General features: G+C 36.9%; 1 long non-coding RNA gene across 1 annotated transcript; it reads right to left on the bottom strand.

Annotated features, from left to right (window-relative positions):
• Positions 1–8,034: 8,034 nt before the first annotated feature.
• On the bottom strand, positions 8,035–9,495 carry LOC143418983 (uncharacterized). The gene is made up of 2 exons (XR_013098929.1): positions 9,395–9,495; positions 8,035–9,290 (listed from the first exon to the last, which is right to left on the bottom strand). It is a non-coding gene; the product is annotated as an uncharacterized LOC143418983 (long non-coding RNA).
• Between the last annotated feature and the right edge of the window lie 626 nt (positions 9,496–10,121).

The following is a 10,121-nucleotide window of genomic DNA, read 5'->3' as shown; positions in this document are numbered from 1 at the left end:
CAGTGTCTTTCCAATCGTAGACCTTCCCCCACAGTTTAAGAAAATGCTTTCTTCCACCTGAAAGTCATTCAGATGAAGGCTAGTTTAGGTAAAGTCCTTAAACAGATGGTGTGACATAAAATGTGCCATCCAGTGCAGTGCTATAAATTTAAACATTGCAGATGAAGCTCTGCACATAACATACTGGAAATACTGATAGACACTGTATAGATCTCCAGATTCCACATTGCTGAAAACACATTTACTTTGGAGCGCTAATGAACCTGAGGGTCAAGACTTGGCATGAGCTCCTTTATTCTTCAGCACAGCCTGAACTCAAGCTTTCTTCGACTTTTTTTAGTAGTAGAATAGTTCTCCAGACTTCTTGAAGGACTTTCAAATCTCTTCTTTGGAGGTTGACTGCCTTTTGTTCTCTTCTCTGTTCAAATGGTTTGACACTGCTTCAGTAATATTGATTTCTGGATTTCTTATAAACGTGACTTTTAGAAATCGTGTATCTGCTGTAGATAATGGTTTTTAGACCTGCCACTTTTTCTTTTGTATGTCCATTTGTCCACTTTAGTCAGATTTTTTTAAGGGCATACTGTACACCATGCAGAGATATGCCAGGTTTCCTGCTGATAGTGCTTTTGAAATCGCCTTATTGCTGCAAATTACGCTTTTATCCTTGTCAAACTGTGATCTTTGGCATTTTCCACAGATTCAGTTAAAGAAATGAGAGCAAAGTTTGTGTTTTTGTGGTAGGCTGTTAATAACATAAGAAGAAACTAAACATACAATTTAAAATTGGTTAATTGCTAAGTTGTCTTTTATATGTAGAATCAGCACTGGTGCCTCACAGGAAGGTGTTGAGTGGCTTAACAAAAAAAGGTTCCTATGGAAATGGTGTCGGGTATATAGACTGGGCTGAAAGTGATTGACAAAGCAGCCAAGTCCAAAGCCTCTGAACTTTTGATCAAGAACACTCTAAATATTTACAAGAATTTTTGGCTCCTTAGACGCTAAATATAAAGAAAGGGGTGGCTGAAGACCTTTGGATAGTGTTATAAAATAAATATATATTCTTAGTGCTTATTTTCTGAGTGTATTGTTTTATGTATTTTAATAATGAAGGCTTGTAAAGCAGGCCGCTTTTGACTCACAAACTAAGTGCTCAGCCAGACTGAAAAACAGTTAGTGTAGAGCTGTACAAGCATATAAATAAAAACAGGGATCAAGACAGAAAAAACAGGAACTAGTAACATATAAAAAGTTGTTTGTATCAAGGCTGTGTGTGACATGTAAAGTACCAAAACAACACCTATATGAGACACTTTTTTAGCTTCTAATGTTAGAGATTCTGCAACTGGCTTTGGGCTGTGCAGGGCTCTCTCTTCCAGAAGATGATTGAATAAAGAATTATAAATGTTTTGACCACTCTGAGTCGGGTTTTCTCTGTTCTATCATGGCGATCAAAGAACCGGGTTTAATAATAGTACTATAGGTAAATGTGTAATAGTAATCACAGTACTGCGGTCTCCAAAGTGTCCATTTTCATACATTTCATACATTTCTAACAGATTTGTCCCAGTGATCAGTGTATATGTGAGAGGGTGCTATTATGATTACTTTTTATTCCATAAGTGGAGCTAGATTAATGCCTCACTCCTGAATTAAATCCAATGTATTATTGTAACAGGAACAATTACAGTTGAGAGAGCTTGCCACTCTGTGCCATGTCCATATGTGACCAGGTGGGAATGCAACCATTAGCTTTCTCTTCGTCGTCTGTATGCTGTACACTGTGAACCGCTAACACTTCTTCTCTAATAATCAATATTTTTGTACCTCAGCAGTCAAACCTACTTAGTTTTCTCTTCTCTGTCTTAAATACTTTCCCTGACTTTTCCTGCTTGCTTTCCTGCCAGCCAGCTGCCAACTGGAGGCCAGAATTTTGAACAAGTACAACTGCTTTAAACAACACCTGCCTGGAGTCCAAGTCTTCCTTTGGGTCCAATTACCTGTTGTTAGTTGACCTAAAGTGTGGCAGTGTTCCAAAGCAGGCAGTAATTGTGGTATCTACATTGTATCCTTAGCTTCGCCAACTAGTAAGCTTGATAGCAGGGAGTAATTAGATTTAAGCCAGTAAGGGGATTAAAGCCAAATTACCTAATCCTATATAAAACAATTTATCAAATACTCATTACAATAACACTGATTTCCTGCAAGAATAAACACAAATTACTGAAATATTTTAAATTGAAATAATAAATAGCATTGCATCTGCAATAACCATGAATTCAGCAGATGACTTACCTGACAACCTGAAAGATTGCTCCTCCTAATGCCACAAAAATGTACTATTTGATTTCTAGCAAATACACATCTGTAAAGGAAATGAGCATAAGCACACATAAGCTGGCGATATATATAATGGGCCAGCTGTTAATGCTGACATCTTGATTTGATTGAGACAGGATGCCTGACAAACTGCCAGATTCAGCTGAGTAGCTAATAATGATCAGTCAGATTTGCTCATGTGTTTGCTTTGTTGTAATTAATCAGAAGTATGTTGCGGTATTTGGAGAAGAATAAAGTCTGTGTTTAATAGAGAGCAGGAAAACGTTGAATCGCTTATACAAACATGAGGCCTGAGCAGAGGAGGGAAAAGTGCACGAGCAAGTGGAACAAATAGTATCATAAGCAATGTCTTATATCTTCATGTGAATGTTTTTGAGTCTCTGACATTTTTGTGCAATTATCATTTTTGTGCAATTATCATTGGATTTTATCTACTTTGGTGCCTTTGCTCATGTTTCCTAGCAGAATGTAAAGTGTCTATACTGAGGTGGATACATACATACTCATCACCACATACAGCACAAGTTCTCAATATGAGTGACTCCATTATAGCAAAAAAGGAAGTATTACAACCTATTAGTTTCCACTTTAGGGGGAAGGTAGGTAGAATGTAGAATGTAGCTGCTGTCTTTTGGAGGGGTTTCAGTGACTGTTGGTGAGGTTTAGGAAAGGATGAGCCCTTTCTGATATATTCCAATGCAAACGTCTGCCTGCAAAAATTCTCTACTTCATTTTTTTCTTCTGTTGTTACTATGGCGAAACTGAAGCTCTGAGACAATTTGGTGTCAGCTTCAGCTACTCAAGGACTTCCATTACAAGACTACCTTCCACATAGGGCTGTTCGATATAACGATATATACCGGATGACGATATAAAAATGTCTATCGTTTAATTTTACGCTATCATTTATTTCGTGGTGTCGCAAAATAAACTGTTTTTTCATTTTTTCATCGTTTTGATGGTCACTGTAGTGGCTGTATTAATTTCTTAAAGTTCTCTCTTTCTCTTATATTTAATATAACCACACTACAGACGGACAAGCGCCTGTATTTATGCGTTGACGGTGAAACCATCACGTCACGTCTCCGCTTGTTTATGTTCCACATAAACCTTTCACAATAAAGCTCAAGATCCTGTTGAGATTTTTTCAAAATAAACTGAATCACGTGAAAGATGCAGAGTTTTTTCGGATGAGAAGCAAAAAAGAGCCGCCAGGTGCTAAAAAATAAACCTTAGACTCAAACGTTAGAACAGGCTTTTGCCCGCAGCACGCTGTGTAATAAATAGTCACAAAGAAAACGGCGGCCGTTACAACTTATGTCTAAAAATGTATATTTTCATGCATCGGTTAAAACACTCGACTCCAGCTACACGACGCCCAGCTGGAAACACTTCACCAAGTCGAGCTGCCCGAGATTCACAGAATTTACAAAAAAAAAAAGTTACATTTTTGTGATTTATATCGTTATCGGACGATAGATGTCTTATATCGGGATATGAGATTTTGGTCACATCATACAGCCCTACTTCCACACCAAAAACCTTAAGGGGGATACCCAGTGGCTTAAAATGTGATGCCAAGGGTTCCCTGGCCAAGCGTAAATATGCAATGAGTTGGCTGTGAGATCACCCTCCCTGATCCCCAAAAATCCACCCTATAACCCAGAATTTATGGAATCTACAGGAAACACCTTATTATGCTGGAGGAGCAGGTCTGTAAAGCAGTTGTTATTGCTGTTGTAATTCAAAAGTGTGCAAGAAAGTTAGCGTGCTATCCACATCCAAGGTGTTCGGAGAGACACAGCATCCCGAAGTAGTTCCTTCAGTCGGAGGAAAACAGCAATAACAAGCCTCAGATGAAAGCAGAGATTAAGGAAGGAGAGGCTGCAGCACAGGCTCTCTCTTCAGATAATTCAGCTCTAATCTATGCTTTGCAGGCGCGCAGTTTGCACCAAGAAGGTGAGCCAAGCACCTCTACAAAGATTTACTCGCAACGCTCAGCCTGTGTTATCGTGCCAGCTGAAGCCCTGGACACACGGTAGCACACACAAACACAACATTACACAGATGACTTCAGGCCTGTCTCATAAAGTTCAATCACAGCGTTCTGATATTCTCCGCATTTGATCCAGAAAAAAAAGGTATTCCTTTGTGATTTTCTCTTTTTCGTAGCAAAACCAAGGAAATGATAATTAAACTCAACAAACTTCTTTCTTAGGGTTAGGACCATTTGCTTGATCAAAATAAATCAAACAGATGGCAGAAAATGAAAAACATGACTAACTAGAAAGTGCATTTTCTGAAGAAACTGCAGTGTGAATGCTTGAATCTGAATGTATGCACTGAAATGAATTAATTGCTGAATTTTGAGTTAAAAATATTGAATGAGATTAAAAAAAAACAAAAAAAACGAATTTAACCTGAAAACAAAGGTGCTGAACTGCTAAAAGCTGAAGGTTACACAGAAGAAGGAGTTGGAAAAAAACTGAAAATGTTTTAAATGTAAATTAGAAAACCCTAAGAAATGAGAAAAGAACATTTAGAGTCAGAAAACATCTGAATGAATATTAAAAGGTCATATTCTTTGAATCACTGAATGACTAAAATGTGATCCCTCTGCTTGGATCCACACAGTTTAAAAAATGTAAAAGTCTGAGCTTTGAAAAACAGTGTTGGAAAAAGAACAACGATGGCGACGTTTTGAGGGTAAAATGATGGCTGTAACACTGTGGACACAGCAGCAGTTGAAAGAGAAGTGTTTAAGATGAATCTTGGCAGAGAGAGAGAGAGAGCTCGTTAAGCAGGCAGGTGTGAGCCTGGTTGCTATAGTGACCGCACCCAAGGGCTCCATACACACGTACACAGACATGCGCCTCACTTTTGCTGCTTAAAATGAACAGAAAAGTCAGGCCGAAACAAATCGTTCCCAAATGAAAAGTAAAAGTCGTATTGACAAAATTCTTTCACCGTGAGTGACAGCAATGTCTAGTCTACTGAATTCTCAGTTTTCATGCCTGTGGAGTTTATTATATGGACGTGGTGACAGTGGAAAGACACCATGCTCTTCTGATTTTCAAACGAACCTTCTGAGCCATTTTAACATTAGAGTCTATGGAAGAGTTGGAAGGAGGAGGCTGTGCATTGGTGACATTTATGAAAGAACCGTAACACCTAGGACAATAGTAAACACATTGGATGAAAGAGGACAGCCATGGCTACGTTTTGAGGGTAAAATCATACATGTAGAGCAAACGCTGCGGACACAGCAGCAGTTTTAAAAAAGATTTTAAGATTAATTTTTTTGCTCCTCTCACTCTAGCAGTTGAGCTGCCTCACTCTAGCCCCAACATTCCGTCCCATACACACCCATTATAAACTCTGAAACGGGTGAAAAAACATCATGAAACTTAAACTGGAACTGAAGAAAAAGTATAATAGATATTGAAAAGATAAATACAAGTTGAATAGTTGAATGTCTTGTCTTCGTTTTAAAGTTTGAATGGTGGCTCTATGTGAACGTATGTTGAAGTAGTAAGAGTTTAAAAATGAGTAAGTTGAATGAGAATTTGAAGGGTCTCCCCATTGAAATACATGGGAAATTTTTGTTGAATAAAGTTGAATAAAATTAAAAATATAAATGTTAAAAATGAGAAAAATACAAGCAATCATGTCCAAAAGAATAGGAATCTAATGGTGTTTGAATGGTTTTTCTAAGTTGAACGGTTTTGAAGGAGTAGGCTTTCAAAAAACGTACGGAATAGATAAAATATAATAACTAGAAAGTGCATTTTCTGAAGAAACTGCAGTGTGAATGCTTGAATCTGAATGTATGCACTGAAATGAATTAATTGCTGAATTTTGAGTTAAAAATCTTGAATGAGATTAAAAAAAAACAAAAAAAACCGAATTTAACCTGAAAACAAAGGTGCTGAACTGCTAAAAGCTGAAAGTTACACAGAAGAAGGAGTTGGAAAAAAACTGAAAATGTTTTAAATGTAAATTAGAAAACCCTAAGAAATGAGAAAAGAACATTTAGAGTCAGAAAACATCTGAATGAATATTAAAAGGTCATATTCTTTGAATCACTGAATGACTCAAATGTGATCCCTCCACTTTGATCCACACAGTTTAAAAAGTTTAAATGCCTGAGCTTTGAAAGATACGGTGTTGGAAAGAGAACAATAATGGCGACAATTTGAGGGTAAAATGATGGCTGTAACACTGTGGACACAGCAGCAGTTGAAAGAGAAGTGTTTAAGATGGATCTTGGTACAGTGGCAGGCAGAGCTCGTTAAGCAGGCAGGTGTGAGCCTGGTTGCTATAGTGACCGCACCCAATGGCTCCATACACACGCACACAGACATGCACCTCACTTTTGCTGCTTAAAATGAACAGAAAAGTCAGGCCGAAACAAATCGTTCCCAAATGAAAAGTAAAAGTCGTATTGACAAAATTCTTTCACTGTGAGCGACAGCAATGTCTAGTCTACCAAATTCTCAGTTTTCATGTCTGTGGAGTTTATTATATGGACGTGGTGACAGTGGAAAGACACCATGCTCTTCTGATTTTCAAACGAACCTTCTGAGCCATTTTAACATTAGAGTCTATGGAAGAGTTGGAGGGAGGAGGCTGTGCATTGGTGACATTTATGAAAGAACCATAACACCTAGTACAATAGTAAACACATTGGATGAAAGAGGACAGCCATGGCTACGTTTTGAGGGTAAAATCATACCTGTAGAGCAAACGCTGCGGACACAGCAGCAGTTTTAAAAAAGATTTTAAGATTATTTTTTTTGCTCCTCTCACTCTAGCAGTTGAGCTGCCTCACTCTAGCCCCAACATTCCGTCCCATACACACCCATTATAAACTCTGAAACGGGTGAAAAAACATCATGAAACTTAAACTGGAACTGAAGAAAAAGTATAATAGATATTGAAAAGATAAATACAAGTTGAATAGTTGAATGTCTTGTCTTCGTTTTAAAGTTTGAATGGTGGCTCTATGTGAACGTATGTTGAAGTAGTAAGAGTTTAAAAATGAGTAAGTTGAATGAGAATTTGAAGGGTCTCCCCATTGAAATACATGGGAAATTTTTGTTGAATAAAGTTGAATAAAATTAAAAATATAAATGTTAAAAATGAGAAAAATAGAAGCAATGTTGTCCAAAATAATAGGAATCTAACGATGTTTGAATGGTTTTTCTAAGTTGAACGGTTTTGAAGGAGTAGGCTTTCAAAAAACGTACGGAAAAATAAAATATAATAATAAAGATTAGAAGAACAATACTGTGAATGCTTTTCAAGCATTCACACTAACTAGAAAGTGCATTTTCTGAAGAAACTGCAGTGTGAATGCTTGAATCTGAATGTATGCACTGAAATGAATTAATTGCTGAATGTTAAGTTAAAAATCTGAATGAGCTGGAAAATACAGAATTTTTAACCTGAAAATAAAAGTGCAGAACTTTTGAAAGCTGATGTTCACACAGAAGAAGTTGGAAAAAGCTAAGCATGTTTAAAATGTAAATAATAAAAAGATGAGTAATGACAAAAGAAAATTTAGAGTCAGAAAACCTCTGAATGAATATTAAAAGTTCATATTCTTCTAATTGAAATGAACTTAAAAGATGAACAAACATTCTGCAGAAAATACAAACTTTAATATACAGCATGATGTTTTTCAGACATATACACATGTGTATATCATGTTTAATAGTATTACATACATCAATTTGTTTTGTATGTCATAGAAAATAACATAAAAATCTTAAGTCATATTTTACAGCTTCTTTCTGAAAAGGACTGGTAGAATAAAGAAAAATAACTAAATTAAATAACTAAATAAAAAATAATGAGCAACATATGAAATACATGAAAATTCAACTTTTAAAACCACAATCCTGAACCTTTAAATTGTGTTGGTTTCTTAGAACATGGCTGAACAGCTTTTTCTATCGGTCTACTTAATCTTCTGATCTGTCTACACATCTTTTTATTACTCATTCTTTTTTATGTTTTAATGTAAACAGAGTCCACACAGTGGTAAAAGAGAACTGTATAGAGATTTGTGAGTAAACTCAAATGAAAGCCTAAGGTGGTGACACAGTTTAACACATGCAAATAATCAAATAAACACATTAGTCCTTTTTGTGAACATGGATAAATAAGTATCAATACAGCATTGTTCAGCCATGCCACTAAATGCTTTTTTACACATTGTTTTAACCTGGGCTCAGACACAAAGTCCCAAATTTAGTTAGTCCCTGACTTTGAGTTGTGGTTATGACTAATTATTATACACAAGGCTTTATCTATCTAAACTCTAAGGACACAAATATGAAAAAACCTATACTTACCAGCTGATACCCCACACTACACACTAGGTGTGCCATGTGACCTGAAACTTTGGTACAAAATCATCATAATCATTCTGTTAACACTGTTTTTTAACACTGTTTGTGTTGCTGTTCAGCAGTTTAAAATGTTTTAGATTGGATTACATGGAATGAATTTGAATTTTCTTGGGGGTTTTTGTATGTGTTTCGTTCTCAGCAGATTTTTTCTTCCATACTGTTGAATTCCAGTTACCACATTTCTGGTCATATGACATCCCAAGTGCCCACTTAAAAAAATCCCCACAGTTAATTCAACATTAAAACAAAATAAAAAAAATGTTAAATAAATAAAGGTTTGCTCTGTGATGAAATATTAAATAAGCATACATTGTACAGAGCACTAACAATGAAAACAATCCTTTAGCCTGTTGATCAGAGAGAGGCAGTCATTATGTCCATTTAAAACCTGTAATCACAGAGCACAATGTTTCTGTGAAACTATGAAGTCCCATATGATCCTCATCACGTCCAGTGACTTCAGAGTGGATCCTCCCTGTCATCCGGCCAGTGTTTGATGTGTGGCAAGCAGCACAGAAGCAGGATAGCTGAGGACTTTAAAAGAAGAGCAGAAAACGGGAACATATGTAGTTGTAAATGTAAATATCAGTGATACTTGTCTTGTCAAAGGGAATAAAATAATGAAAATGTTAACTTACACACTCATTTAGAGAGGATCTTGACACTGCACAGAGGAGGCACAGTCAGTCTGACAATGATGGTGATCTCCAGGGATGTTTTCCTGCAGCAACATTCCTGCCAACTGGCCGTATGATCCAGAGTAGTTGGTTTGTAATGAACAGAAAGGTGTATATGTTAGGTAGTGTGCACTCAGAGCTGGTCCTAAGAAACAAACACATCCTGTAATAAACTGAATACCTGTAGTAGTGCTGCTGCAAATATGAAGCCCTTCTATCATGAGTGGTTTCAAAGAAGGCTCAGTCACAGAAACTGTGCAGTCTGTTCAGTCCTGAGTGTCTCAGCTCTGATGGGGATGGATCACAGAGGGAAACACCTGAGTACAGACATTACAATACACTCTAACACTCCTAAGGTCAAGTGAAAACACAATTTAAACACTTCACAAAGAATGAATACATGTTTTCATGGAAATAATGTCATTAACCCTTTTTGTTGTGAGTAAATCTCACCGACTGCTTGTGGGACAAGCTAGAAGGAGGACTTATCACAGAATGTCTCCTGTGCTCCAGATGTGAAGTCTCACGCTCTGATCGTACGGCGATGAAGATGGTGATGATGAAGCCTCTCTGATCTGTGGCATTACAGTTTCTAGCTGCTATGTGCTTCACACTGTTGGATCTTACATGTGAAGCTTGGAGAAGACACAGGAGGACTGTGTCTCTCTTAAAAAAGAAAAAAGGAAAC

This window comes from Maylandia zebra, linkage group LG6 (genome assembly GCF_041146795.1).
Source record: "Maylandia zebra isolate NMK-2024a linkage group LG6, Mzebra_GT3a, whole genome shotgun sequence".
NCBI classification, from domain to species: domain Eukaryota; kingdom Metazoa; phylum Chordata; class Actinopteri; order Cichliformes; family Cichlidae; genus Maylandia; species Maylandia zebra.
The sequence above is the reverse complement of the archived record's forward strand: the minus strand, read 5'-3'. Positions and strand labels throughout refer to the sequence as shown.